We start from the raw sequence: 15,475 nt of genomic DNA, 5'->3' as shown, positions 1-15,475 counted from the left end.
CAAGTAAATATTTAATGCTAATTTATCGATCTTTAAAACGAGCTTAAATATATTATACGTAATTAATTACGTAATGATATTTTTCAATAAATCTAAACATTAATACTATCAGGGAAATTAATATCAATCTCTTCGATCGATTTGATAATTCCAGCGTTAAGATTAACTCTATAAAAATCTTGAAAAGATTCTATCTTCTTCTCTTTTCGCGTAATATCACTTTACTCTGTTCCATTAGCAGTAACATTTTCTGTATATTACGCGTAACGCGAGTAAATCATTCGTTGAAGAAAATTCCACTCTCAAACATTCCAAACGTTTACTTAGCTACCTGTACCTTAGGAAAGAGTCTATGAAAAGGAAGGGAGTCTTTGATCTGTTTCGGGGCTCGTCAAACTTTCGAAGACGATAATTTTTCGCCACACACTCGTATTCTACCAAATGTCCAAAATGGACAAATTGTGAATGTAAAGAATTAAATAAAAAAAAAAAAAACACACTCGTGCGATGTTTAATTGAATCGGATTTCGATTATTCGTTAAACGATTTTAGACGAGTAAAATTTTCCCGATAAACAGTTAAATTATTCCATACTATTTTATATCTTGATCATGCTTTCGATCATCATTTTCGACGCGATTATGTTTCCCTAACATTAAGGAATACCTTGGCATATTTCAATTTTACGATAAATCTCCTCTTACGGCGTTAAAAATCCTTCTTGTTTGCTAAAACGGGAAGAAAATTGAAATATGAAAATTTGAAGACGGGTTCCTTTCGACCATCCACGACCCGAGTTTTCTAACGCTGAAAGATATTTTCACAGTTCGTAGAACATGTGACGAAATTGTTACCGCTACCTGTACGTCATCCGTCCCATTAATTTTATCTGAAACACCTTGAAACATTTTTTTTCTTTTTCTATTTATTTATTTGTTGAAATTACAATCAATTCTCGCGTTGAGAATTTTCAGTAATTTTTCTGGCGTGGCGCAGTGACATGGCTGATTATTTATAATAAGTTAATACTTATTATAGATAAGTATAATTTACAAGTAAGTATTATAAGTAAGTGAATATGCTTAATTTGGATAACTAAATGAATCTAGCGTTTAGGTCTAGCGGGTAGTGCCCTCTTGAAACATAGCAAGAATTTTTTACTCGACAAAAATCTCAGTTAACGTGACTACGTGACCTATTGATGGACCAACCATTTGGAAATCGATGGTCTGCTCTCATCAGCACCACGTCGAGCCGAACGTTACAGGTCAGAGTTCCTGTAACGACAGATCGTGTTCCATGGGGAAGGTGGAGCCACGAACGTGGGACAGCACAAACGATATTCTCTCTTTCCCTTCGAGACAAAAAGTACAAAAGTGTGTGCTTGCTGGTGTAGTTTACCTATGGACTCGACGCGGCAATAACGATGTTCGCCATATGGGCGACAGCCCGGGGGTCCACAGAGAGCTGCTCACCTTCCTCTCTTTCCTCTTCTTCTCTCTCTTTGCTCACTGCTTAGGTGCCCCTTATGCGGGCCAGATTTTATGCGCTAGGTACGTATGCGCTGCTTGCAAAAGGGCCGCCGTTACCGCGAGTTCCCCTTAGGCGAAACGATTCTGCAAAAACGTGGCGGCGTCGCGAGATCGCACGCGTGACTCATCGATAAATTCGACCTAGAGTGGCACAGCCAGTTCCCACGAGGAAATCTCGCTCTCCCACCTATACCACGTGCCTCCTCTTCGGGGTAACCATTCTGCCCCCGTTTAAACGACGATTGGACCATCGAAATTGGCCGAAGAATCGTGTTTTTAGTTCTTTTATTTTTCTAACTCGTTAGAGATCAAGCGAATAATATTTTGTTTTTTATTTAGTTGTTTACATTCACAATTTATGACATTTGGTAGGATAAGTGAATAATATGAAAAATGATAATAATAAAATAAATGTAGAAAAGTTGCGTGAGCGGTGACAGTAACAGTTTAGGAAAATTGTAAAATTGTTTTCGTGTAAAAAGTAGACGTATGGTCTATGGAAGAATCATCTTCCTTGTGGTTTTTTCTTGTATTTATTTGTAAAATTTCGTTCGCGTATCTCTTACGTTATTATTTCGCTAGCTAATTCTCGATAATTTTTATTATTTATTTATTTACATTTTACGATTTGTCCTACTGGACAAATTGTAAAATGTAAATAAATAAATAATAAAAAAAAAAAAAAAATTCTCGATGAGCTGGAAAGAAAAACGAAACGAAACTCGGAAACACAGTTGCTCGGTTAATTCTCCGTTGTTAATCCCTAAGCTTTCCGTATTAAAGAATTAATATCGTTGAAACGCATTTCCCTGTACGTAGGTAATCATCAGCCAGCAGCGTTGATTTATCGTCGGCGTTTCATCGATACTTCGTCGACATATCAAAATTATCCAGGTCGCGCGCTGTTAGCTCGGACGTAGACACGCGGAACCTGTTTCACGCGTGTTAATTCCGTTTTATCGGAGCCATCACGTTGACGTTTCGAAATTTCGTTTTAACAGGCAAACAAATTGGGTCGTCTGTACCTCGCTGTCCATTCACGCATTCTTATACGTTCGCAAACTCGAAAATTCCATTAATAAAAAAAAAAAAAAACGTAAAAACGAACAAAAAGAAAAAACGTGTCTCGTTGGAAGCTCATAAATGAAAAGAAACTCAGTTCCATTCACTGAGAATTTAAAAGATAGAAGATGCGATGAAAGAACAGGACCGATAAAAAATTCCAAGACAAGGTAATTTAATCATAATGATACCAGCAGAGAGTTAGAAATTTTTCTTTTTATTTATTTATTAAAATTACGATCAATTCTCGCGTTGAGAATTTTCAGTCATTTTTCTGGCGTGGCGCAGTGACATGGCTGATTATTTATAATAAGTTAATACTTATTATAGATAAGTATAACTTATAAGTAAGTATTATGAATAAGTAAATATCACTTAATTTAGATAACTAACTGAATCTAGCGTGAGTTAGAAATTGAGAAAATAAAATCGACGAAATGATCGCGTGTTGGAAATCAACGTGTCGAGGGTAGAGATTTTACAGTAGTTTAAAGGTGCTCGAAACGCCGGTAATTGGAAGGGCGCGTAAACGAGGTGCGAAGTGACCATAAATCTGTCCATTAGCCTCGTTACAATGGACACATCGGCCGTGTTTTATCGCGTTCGACGAAAGCCCCTTGTCGCAAAATAGATTTTTCGTCGATACGTGACGAATCGTGGCTACGCGTATCGCGATAAACCTGGATTTCCTCGTGACGCGCTGCTCTATCGCTGTTCCTCCGGTAATTTTATCGTATTTCCTCCCACATGTGGCATCTATCGATACGTCCTGCAACGCCACCGGCCGAATCATGGAACCATGGAACTCGTGCAACATCGATACTGCCTCTAATTCAATCATTTATATACACAGACTCGCTGTTCATTATCGTGATTAATATTATTTCCTTTGTACCGTTGTATGTCTGCTGAATCGGCTGCGCAGCTTTAATTCATTTAATATTCCGCCAGTAGTATCACAATAGTCTGTTAATATTATTTCAATACTGCAAATACGAATAGGTTCAACGGATTTGATGCTAAATCCACGTTGTGTTTAAGTTCTACATCTGATTAAATATAACGTATTTGCTAGTTAAATGGTATTTTTCATCGATTTAGTAAAACAGAGTTTAATAAAATTGGAAAAACAATTTCTTAGACGTTTATAACAAAATTTGACAGATTGAAAGACTTTCCTTTCTTTTTTTTCTTCTTGCTGCTTATATTCCTTTTCTTCGTAGTTTTATCGAACGAGAATTTACGCGAAAATTGCAATTCTGTGTCAGAAAGGTACAGTGTCATTGGTCCATCTAACGTCCTTACGTCGACTAACTCAAAATTGTAATATCGCAAGAAACCAAGATAATTCGATGTCCGTTTTACTTTTACCGTTATTCGTCCGTTGCCCTTACGCCTTTTAATGTCCTGTACTTTTGCACATCGATGAACGTAGAAGCTCATAGTTTCGTAAATCGATAATTTTATCCGAAACGTCTTGTGCAGATCTTCTGGTACAAGTTTCGTTCGCGACGTGAAATGGCACGTGTCTCAGGTGCGCGACGCGCAGCCCACGTTTCGCGTAATGAAATACGACCGCGTGCATATGCATTCGCAGGCAGACTACTGTTTACAGAAATAATTTATGCTCGCACTCACGTCCAAGAGATAGATATTTGACAGATATTTCACGGGGCCGTGGTTGTATCTCAGCGAACGTTCCGATTTTTCGATCCGCCGCGTTTGTCAAATCAGCCGTGATAATAAATTGAATTATCGCTCCTATTCATCGGCAACACGCGTCCAAATAAACCATTCTTTAGACAATCAGAATTAATAGTTAAACGCGTACAAGAGTTTCTCTTACAATTGTTAACGAGCCACAATTGTTTACAATTTATAATCTTCGACTGTCGAGAAATCACAAGACAAATAAAATTACCCGTCTGTCTGACGTAAAAACGTATTTTGCAAATACTCTTACCGTGTAAAGCGACAGACGTGTCTTTTCATGGCCGAAAGCCACTCAAACTTTCGATACTCATCAACGACAACCTAAACTCACCTCCTCGTCTACAGTGGTACGAATATTTAAAATACAATATTCCTTCTGTAAATTTCAATTTTATAGATCGCTCGCCTGTCGCCATAGAATACTATATCGTAAATAAGAATATCTGAGAAAAGAAAAAGGACATAAAAAGAAAACGTGAAGAATCCCGATATTTACAAACTAGCCGGCCCCTGCATGCAAAAACGTTCCGTTGCATTTTTCAATCGCGCCATAAAATCAGCAATCCGTCGAATCGAGCGTGGCATCGAATCGGCAAACAAAAGGTTAAAGGGATTGCGGTTACGTGTTCTGGGAAGGTGCGCGCTGCAAAATGCAGCCGCGGTGTCGATGGATATTGGATATGGACGATGGGGTGGCTACGCATCGTGCACGAGCTACGGGGTAGCAAAGCTAAGCCAGTAATGCAATAACTTGAATAGATGGCTATGCAGGCGGAAAGAACATAACCTATCCCTCCCTATCCCATACTCCTCCTGATTCACCCTGCCCCCTCCTCCTCCACCTACCCCCAAACATCCATTTTGGTTCTTCCTCTATCCTTCATCCCCCTACGTGGTGCTTCTCTATTCCCTAAACACGTAGGTACATACGAATCGGCGCACGTAGAGCTTGGACTGTGCCAGGAGGGTGAATCCGACTGGGGTGGTTTCAACCCTGCCTCCAAAGTACCTTGAATACAGTCGGTTACGTTAAAAGGCTTTTAATATGCGCGCTCGTTCACCTATTCGGTATCGAGCTGAATCGAAATGGTCCTTTTCTCTTCTTTCTTTTAATTACCAGTCACTTTTGTCACGAGCTTGATGATCGATGAAATTGGATTTGAAGGCTTTTTACAGCGATTACGATCAGGATCTTCCTTTCGGTTTTATACGAACCGTTCGTTTGCCATTGATCGATTGACTCTGCGAAACAGCAAGCAGACGTTAAGTAAAATTTGCAAAAGTCGAATTAATCGTTTTGGTCTGTGAATGGATTATACGGTTTGTTAGGTGGATGGATTTTCGGTGTTGTCTTTTCTGTTTCTTAATTTCGTGATTTTCTAGACTCGTGATCGATGAAATCGAATATCAATTTGTTTTTCCCTTCGGTGGTCACGGCTACGATTTTTCTTCCCGTTTCACAACGTTTGCGTAAACGAGTAGATTTGCTCGCGTGTATTTATTTCTTGGACAGATCAGAAACTCCCCTATTGCGTGTAATAGTAGAACGAAGATCGTAGAATTATAGGAGCGGAGATTGAATTACTGTGGCGATTGTAATTTCTAATTACCTTAACTTCTAAGATCGTAGAATCGAACGATAAGTGAAATTCTTGCGGTGGCTGGCGACTGCATACTTCCTTTTCTCACGTGCCGCGACAGACAGAACGGAAATTGTAGAACGAGCCGATAAGTTGAAGTTAAATTCTTGCGACGGTTGCGATCTAACTTGACCGTTTCGATGTCTCGTATATTTTTCCATCCCACGTACGTTCTGCGCAATTTCCCGTACTTTCAAATTCCCCGGAAACGCGAAATATAGAAACCCGAAGTATAGTCTGCGAATTAAGTGGACCGCGATCCACGATCAAAATACCACCGAGCGAACGAAAGAAACCTCATCGACGAGGGATCAAAACAGAAGAGAAGAAGGAAACCACGAAGGATAAAATCCGATAATCAATGATCACGGTACAGGCAAAAGTCATATTCCGACACACATTCGACCGTTTACGGTCACGTGAAATCGAAGGCGAGTCGAATGAACGAAGGAAAAAGGGGGATGGTTGGCGACGTGACTGGGGGGTTACATGGCCCAACGAGAGGGTGAAACTCGCATACAATCGCATACACGTGTATACGTATATACAGGAGACAGGCAGACAAACTGGGCATGCTCAGACGCACATATTACGGCGCACGTCAGTATTTAAACACGCTTGATGGGAAGGTGGTGCACGAGGGTGAAATCGGGATCCCATTGTGCTCAGGTGTGAGGCGTGTGCTCGCAAGAGGGGCAGGGTGGACAGAGAAGACTATGCACGAGCAAGAGAAAAGGAATGTCTGTGTGAGAAAGAGAAGGAGAGAAAATGGGGAGAAGGGTAGATTTGCACACGCGGCACGAGCCGCTTCAACAAAGGGATGGAACAGATTGGAAGCCATTCATTCATTCGGTTGCCCTGTATTTTTTCCCCGTGTTTGACTGAGAGAGCATCGTCGACCACCCTCCTGCCGCTTTTCCTCTCCCCCTTTGCCTACCCTCTCTGTCGCGTTCTCTTCGCCTACAGGTACGCTCAATTACTATTCCTTTCCCTTTCTTTCTTTCTTTCTTTCGCTTTGTCCCTTTTCTTTAACCCTTTAAGACTCGAATCACGTTACGATAGTTCTTTCTGCTCTAAGTTTTAGCAATATCGTTAGCAATCGTTGAATGCATATGTAATTTGGATCTATCGTAGAAGATATGAAATTTGAATAATTTACATTATTTCTGTTTCCGCTGTTTATTTCGCCTATTGATACGTTCAAATATGAAGTGTCGGACAGCTTGCGAGGTTGAAGAGGAAAAGTCGTCTAATTAAAAATTCGAGGTCGGCTTAAGGAGGATTCGGCTTAAGATTCTGTTAACCTGGAAAGTTCATTCGCCGAAAATGCTTCTGAAAGGAAGAAAACGCTCTTTATACTCGTAGCATTAATTTTCGACGAATAAGAAAACCGGCAGAACGTTAAAATCGTAGTAAAATCGCAGCGTAAAATCGACGTAGCTGGGATCTAAGCGTATTACGATTGGCGACGCTATTTTAATATAAATTTCAGAAAAACGATGGAGCTGGAATTACGAAGATGATGGATGCGATTTGCAAATAGATTTCTCAGATAAATCACGTGGTAGAATTTGTGGAGAGTGAAATTTTGAGTTGAAAGTCAATGAGGTGTTTGAGAACGAGGATCTGCAAGATGGACCTCTGGCAAGAGAAGATGGGATGCGATTTAGGAGGATCGTTGGTAAATGTTTGATATATGGCATGGTTATACATCTCATGGACTTTTGCGAAAAAATATGGAATTTCCAAAGAAGAATTCTTTTATACTTATATAAATACTCTTTTCTCAATCAAAACTATTTTGTTTCGAATAAAATGAATGTTCTCCCTGAATAGAAATGATACAAGTAAATAAGATATTTAAAAGAGAGACATTCCATTCCAACAAACTTTTTTCTTACTTTCAGCAATGTTGTAAGAAATTTCATAATATATTATAAAAATCATCGAGTCTTTGAATTTACTTCGACGTACGAATTACTCTGCTACTCGAACCTCATTTACGAGTTACTCTAAATAAACTCTTCGTAGTTACAGTTTCGTAAAACTGGAACGAGAATAGTCGAGCGAAGTTATTCACTCTGATTCGCGAAATAATGGATTTCCGCAATGCCATTCGCGCACCACGATAAATACGCACGACAATGAGTCCTGTGCAAGTCGTCGGTCGCGGTGGATTCGGACTCACCATTGGCTCGTGTTTGACCTCACGAAAATCAATATCTGTCGGCAAACTTAAGTGCGTTCGAGGGGGCTGTACCTTTTGATATTTTGTATCCAAAGCGAATAAACCAACTCCTCGAACGTTCATATACGTTCCTCGATTACTAATGCACGCTTTTCATCGAAGAGTCATCGATCGATTTATCAGTCCACTTCATCTTCGTTTTGTCGAAGAATTTTTGAAGGAGAAGGCCGAGAAGAGTCACGGACAATATGGAAAAAATATCGGTAGAACTTTATCAGCAACGTACGAGCGTGTATTAAATAAGAAAATTTCGTACTTTCACGTTTCTTCGGAATGTTACGATGTTCGATTTTTTAACTTTATTAAGTATCGGAGTCTTCTATTCTGCCTTCGAATATTTATTAAATATCGAGAGAGATCAAGGAATTTGTTGCTTTTGCATTTATTAGCAACGTTAAAATATTCAAATTTCCTACCTTATTGCGTATTGGTATTCCAAAACGTAAAATTTGTTATTATAGAAGGGAAGATTATATTGGAAGAATATAGGAAGAATTTTACAAAGAGCGTACAGACGATAAATCACTTAAAAATTCTTCGTATTTTCACGTTTCTTCCAAGTATTACACAGTTCAAGTTTTTTAATTTGACAATCCCTTTACCGATCGAGATTACAAAAACGTACAAAGATTGAGATAAAAACGCAATCGTTAATTACGTTCGGCAACGCGGATAAATTAGGATCTTGACGAGAGGAGATCTGAAAGCATCTTTATGCTCGTAAATGCGATAAAAACGGAACGTGGACGTAAGATCGAGTTGCCCGGTTAAAATAAGAGAACTGATGAAAGGATGTTGTGGCCGGCGAAGGAAATCAAGTAAAAAGCGATAGTGCTATCGGTAAACCGAAACTCCACTAAGGTGAGACCACTCGCATAAATAAAAATTATCAAATCGACTATCGAATGACGATATGTAACGTCCATTGATATATTAACAATTTTGTTTAAAAGTGCACGATCGATGTTCACGAAATTTCATACTTTTACAAACATGATTAAACAAATGGAATTTAATAGAAATTTCTTTGATCCGTAAAATATCCTGATAAATATCCCACTTTAAACGCTTCATATATTTCTGCATATTACATTTTGTAATATGACATTTTTTTTTTTTAAATATACAAACATCCGCGCTCCATCGACGATATATAAAATTCGCATGGTAGCGGACGTGTCAACGAAAGAGAACGCTATTTATCGTGGCAGACGTGTAATCTTCCGGTTTCCTTTTCTGAAGGATCGTTCGAGGTACGAGGAATGGTTGGTTGGCCGCTGATTGAACGCGTCAGTTCACGTTGAAAGTAGAGAATGGCCTTAGAAGAATTAACCGGCGACAGTCTCTGATAGAATCCTTCTTTATCGCGGATCTAAATTCGGCCTCTTGTCGTGACTCACAATTCCCTGGATTGAAATATGTGGGTCCACGTGGTACCTGATCAAAGGTTGCACGCGCTGCTTACTTCTCACAGAGCCACCTTCAGCCGTAGGTAGAACACACGTATCGTTCTTTAACGAGCATGCGGGTTCAACGTTGGAAATTCCGCTCGATTTAACCGTAATTGTTTAATTAAAGATCCTCCTCGCCGGAGACGCTTGCAACGGTTAATTGCTGACGCGAACCGCGCGCCGCTACTTCCACCGCGTTTGAGCCATAAAAATTCATCAGATACCAGTTCTCGTTTGAACCTAACAGATCTGAAACGTTTGTTCAACGTTTGTTGAAACGAGAAACTTGAAACGAGATTTTTGTTGCGGATCTAGAAAGTTTTCGAATTTTTATTTACATTGTAGATCACGAGGTGTTTGATGCGTTTCAAGCTATATTCTTCGATTTTTCTAAGGAAAACACTTCTTTTAATTTGACCCCATGTTGGTGGAAATCGTTTGGAATTAAATATGTATTTTGTTACTGAACAATTCGCGTAAATATGCTGTTCGTGCTGTTTGTTAGTGACTGCGTTGATTCGCAATTTTTGACGGTGGATGATGTCACTGGCGAGAACACCGAACAGGGATAATAACTTTATTCCAGCAGAAGCTCGAAACGCGTGTAAATTACAGCGAAACGCGTAGCAGAGGAGGATCGTAACGATGTTCTCAATTAATGAAACTTGCTATGGCACACGAACACGCGGTACCTACGTAGTGTGAAAATACCGAGAATCTGTCGCTAGTAGATTCGAATGATTTTTCCAAAGCATAAGGGTACAAACTTATTCTACTCCCGGTATAGTTCACGATTTTTTCAAAGAATCTTTATAAATATACAAAGATACGTTCGAATCGACTTTTTTCCAAAATACAGGAAGATTTTCTTCCCGATACTGTTTATACTTTTTCATTACAAACTATAGATATAGAACGATATATCTGGGGAAGTTTTAATGACTTTTTCTAGAACCTATGGATAAAAGCTTGTCCTGCCATTCGTATTATATCTTCTACTTTTGTCACCGATAGTTCTAGCGTTAAAAGTGAACGAACACGGTCATTATACGGTTTTATCGAAGGAAATTCGTACCCTGCCGTGCGAAATCGTCTCGAACGAGCGATCCGGATCCGCTCGGACTGGCAATCGGTCGTACGGGGGTGAAAATCGTGGCACGTGACCCGCGGGTACTCGCTCACAGGGGGAAGCTGGCCCTGCACCACCGGCCCTCTTCTTTTCGAGTTACCTTTACTGCGTTTACTATTCTCCATTGTACATGACTACCATACGGGACCGTGCAAAGGAGGCTGCGAGAGAAATCGCGTGAGTCATCCGTGCCGAGCCGTTTCCATTGGCGTAGAACAATCCCGCAATACTTTCGTTGAAGTATCAACGAGATGGTCCTACATACAGTGAGATACACCGGCTCGCGAAAGTATTTTTCGCGCACTTGTCGTACGAAGCTTTTACGCGCACATCGTACGTGTCAAACGAAACGTTTTGAAATTTTCATTAGCGCCGCAACGAGACACGGTTATTGCGATTACATTGGTAAAATTTCGGACCAATCTAGTAACGCATGTAGAAGTTACAAAATATTAATTACAAGCATATAAAGAATTAGTATGCGGTATAAATAGAGATGATTTCTTCAAATATCGCGAGTCATTCGTACACATAATGAATAATTAACTGTTTGGTGATGTGTATGAAGTGCACGCTTGCAATAAATATCTTTATCTCGTTTGCAATAAATAACTTCTATACATGCTTTCAGATTCATTTCCAATTCTATCGGTATAATCACCATAGACGATCATGATGAGTCTCATAATGGTGTTAATTTGTAGGACACGCGATATACGGTTGCTTATAAATTTATCATTACATTGTTCATAATTTAATTATCAATTAAAATAAAAAGCTTACACCGAAAATACTTTGAAACGGTGGTATTTCTCGCTTCCAATACATCGATTCGATATTCCAGCAATTCCCAAATCTGTCCAAAAATAAAAGGTGTAAGAAGAACCTTATCGATAAAGTTCAGAGACAAACTATCCTCCTATCAAACTCTCAAAACGATATCGTTACTTTCGTACGCTTTCTCACATCCCATCCAAAACATGCACAGAAGAGATTCCTTGCTCCAGCGACGCTATCTGCGAAAGTAGTCTGCGACCAAAAAAAAAAAAAAAAGAAAGAAAAAAAGAAATGAAAAACGAAAAAGAAAGAAGTCTTTTATGAGATCCATTTTCTAGAAGGTCGATGGAATGTCGTGTCGCCGTTGGTACGCCGCTTCACGACGGTAAGAATTGTATTTCATTTTAAATGGCCGTTTCATCGCGCAGCTTCCTCGATATTACGACTCGCGGAGAATACCCGACGTTCTAGTAACGATTTCCTTTGTTCCATCGCGAGATAAAACGACCCTTGGTCACCGTTCACCATTCTTCGTGCGATCGTAACGCGATCGTTAAGGAACCAGCTTCGTTCGCTTGGTTTACACGTTAAATCAAATTATGTAATTCGTCGCTACTGGTACCGATCATAGCAGATATGCGGGCGCTCTATACGAATTTTAATAGTCCCATCATCGAGCGTGACTTTTAAATACAGTGGGGAAATTCTTTTTATACACGTATCTTTTTACGTATAGAAATTTCCTTGCGTAACGATCATTGTGGGAAAGCATAGGTGAAAACGATCTTTTCTCCTCCTTTCAATGGAATAATCGTTGCGTGTGATTTTTCTAGACAATGGTAGGATCTCTTCTTTTACACGCGTCCTTCTATTCCAATATACAAATTTTCTTTATACAACGATTATTGCGTAGATGAAGGATTTTTCCTCTTAATGAAATAATCGCAAAAGATGAAACTTTTGTTCATTCGTTACTAAAGCATATAAAAATTGCACTATTTTCATCTGAAAAAAGGAAATACATTACGTCTCGCGACTATAAAATCTATCAAATAATTGTCAATCTGAGTAAAATGGTAAAGACACTAATTTTTTTCTTACTTCGTAACTACAGAACCAACCTGACAGAATATTTTACAGAATATTTTGTTTCATATATTGTTTTCTGACCATGTCTTGCCTATAAGAAACTACAATTTTAGGATGGTGTTATATTCGCGGGACGCGGCGTATAATATGTATACATATCCATGTGGAAGGGAAAAGTTTGATGAAAATCCTCGGTTACCTACGTCACTGTACCCCGAGACTCGATGCATCAGTCCAGCTTGCATCTGTATGTATTTAAGCTGGGGGGAGCCCCTATGTGACATCATCCCCCTCCATACGTGCGGCCGATTCGTTTCGCTGGCTGACTTCTGTCGCCTAACTCGAAAACACCCCTGGACCCTGCCACCTCCCTTTACCTTTAATCTTTATCAATCCATCCAGCCGAGCCAGAATCGAACCAAGGAACGGACGGCGCCGCGCATTATTCACGCCCGATAGCTCCTCAACCCTCCGCTCGTCCGTCGAGCCTTACCTTCCACCACCGACGCCACCCCTTTTTCTCACCCCCTCTCTCAACCTAAATACTTTTCGCAGAGTTCACCAACGACTCACTTTAACGACTCGATTCGCGATACTTGTCACGATCGGCTCCGCTAGGCGATTTTGTTTTTGAAGATTTCTTATTCGACAGAATCTGCGATAGGATCGACAGGGTTGATTAAAGGGAAGGACTTAGTGGAATTGAGAGTTGGGAAATCTCTTTTGCGCAGGGTAATTGTATCGCGTGTATCGATTGTACGGGTAATTATGAAAGTGATGTAACTGCACGATGTAACAATTTTTGTAAAGTAGTGGAAAATTGAATTTTTAGATAGATCTGGTAGTTGTGTCGTTAAACAGAATTTGGCTGAAGCGTAGAATGCAAAACTTGAAATATCTCGGAACGAAAAATATAAGTGTGATTTAATTGTCTTGCCACTTTCATAATCGTCAGCACAATTATCGATTATTAGATCTCGGAATTTTTATGGGGAATTTAAAAGCGCGGGGATATGCATAATATGAAAAAATATATGAGTAATAGCGCGTTACTCGAAAGTAATAGTATAAATATTCGCAATTTATTAATTGTTAAAAGTGTGTAAAAAGGTGGAAACAAATAAACTGTTTATTTGATACAGTTGTGTATCTTTCATAATACACATGTCACACAGTATAGTATAATAATAGAGAATTTGTAAAAAATTTGTGAATTATTCTTTAGCGCAATAACAATATTTCTATAGTTTTCTAAATTATTTGTTATTGTACCCTTAAGAATTGTTTAATATAGCAATGCCACATTTTTCAAAAGTTCGCCAATTACTTTATAGTAGCAGTATTTCTTCAGTTTTATTAATTATTTACCATTGATATCTTAAGCATTTGGTATTTAAAAAAACAATTCGTAACTAATTTTTGTAGATATCCAAGTACGTTCTATCGTAAAAATTATATTAATATAATTATATAGAAAGAAAATAGTTAAATCAACAATATTGCTACCTTTAAATATTTTGCAATTCTCCTTTAAAAAATATATAATGTTCAATGAATACATATCATAAAATATACCATATGTTTTATTAAATATACTCCATTTTTCGAATCGAATGACATATTTGTTTGATTTTTATACATTATCATAATGAAATACCTGTTCGTTTAGGGGAAATACTATCCCAGTTTACAACCGAAATAGGCGTACAGGTAGGTGGAGTCTTGTGTGCAGGGGCAACCAATAATCGCCACACCTCTCAGTCATCGTTCTCTTCTGTTACTTTTACCTGAAATAGAAACAGGTAGGTTACGAAAGGCAAAATAAAGATCTACGAGATATACATACACAGATCTAATAATACCATTACATATATCGTACACTAATCCTCAATGCCTTCTAACTTATTTGAAACTTATAATGTATCGAATAAAAAAACCGTGTTGACGATTGAAAACTAATTTATTATTCTGTTGAATTATTTATCTTTATATTATGAAATATTTGTAATAAATAAAAATTATAATAAATTGTACATTCTGTTTAAACAGGTTATCTGTATACTATATATATAATTTAAACTTACATCAAATTTTTATTATCTCTATCAATGTTGATGCTGTTTATAAATAAACGAAGCGTATAACACAATTTCTCTACATAATTCAAAATTCTTATTGTTCGAAGCAATAAGTGGAAAAAGAAGAAATAAGTGGACAGGTAGTGGAAATAGGTAAGTTTCGTTAAATACAGCTTATTTGCACAAAGATGTAAATATTAACTTCAACAATTTAGTAAATAATCTATATGTATTATAGGGATGTACAATAAATATAACTTAGATATATAACATTAGTGCTATTTCAACAATTAAACTTCATTGATGCTTACTTTCACTATCTGCCCACTTAATTTTATCCCTGATTACATATTATCATACTTGTTATTATAATATCATAGAATACTTTGTTATCTTCTTTATTCTTCTCGTCGTTCCCGCTAGAGACCTTCGTGAATTTCTATTTAAACTTATAAAAAATCCAATTTCCGGTTATTGCTTTGTTTTACGCAATCGTTCCGCGATTACGCGTTCCAGAAGACATCCACATCGCGTCTCATTTATGCCACCTTTTTCCTTTAACCAATAGAAGCCGAATCGGAGTTCGACCAATCAGAATCACGATCAGCGGTAAACATTTCTAGAACTTACTTGGAAACTACCAGTAGGAAAACTTTTGCAAATTTTATCATGGATCTTGTTCAATTTTGCATATTCACGAATTTTATTTCTCTTTAAAAAAAGCGACGGTATCTACAAAATTTATAAAAATCGTAC

The 15,475-nt window shown here is 38.2% G+C and overlaps 1 long non-coding RNA gene across 3 annotated transcripts; it reads right to left on the bottom strand.

The window, feature by feature from the left end:
- Positions 1-2,195: 2,195 nt before the first annotated feature.
- On the bottom strand, positions 2,196-15,447 carry LOC117162275 (uncharacterized). 3 transcript variants are annotated; one of them, XR_013058964.1, is made up of 4 exons: positions 15,080-15,358; positions 14,299-14,428; positions 5,425-5,549; positions 2,196-5,316 (listed from the first exon to the last, which is right to left on the bottom strand). It is a non-coding gene; the product is annotated as an uncharacterized LOC117162275 (long non-coding RNA). The 3 variants fall into 3 exon arrangements; XR_013058963.1 differs by having other exon boundaries at positions 2,196-5,549; positions 15,080-15,285; XR_004465182.2 differs by lacking the exons at positions 2,196-5,316; positions 5,425-5,549 and having other exon boundaries at positions 14,207-14,428; positions 15,080-15,447.
- Between the last annotated feature and the right edge of the window lie 28 nt (positions 15,448-15,475).

The sequence above is a fragment of the Bombus vancouverensis genome, chromosome 8 (genome assembly GCF_051014615.1).
Source record: "Bombus vancouverensis nearcticus chromosome 8, iyBomVanc1_principal, whole genome shotgun sequence".
Taxonomy (NCBI): Eukaryota; Metazoa; Arthropoda; class Insecta; order Hymenoptera; family Apidae; genus Bombus; species Bombus vancouverensis.
This window is presented reverse-complemented; position numbering and strand designations above follow the sequence as displayed.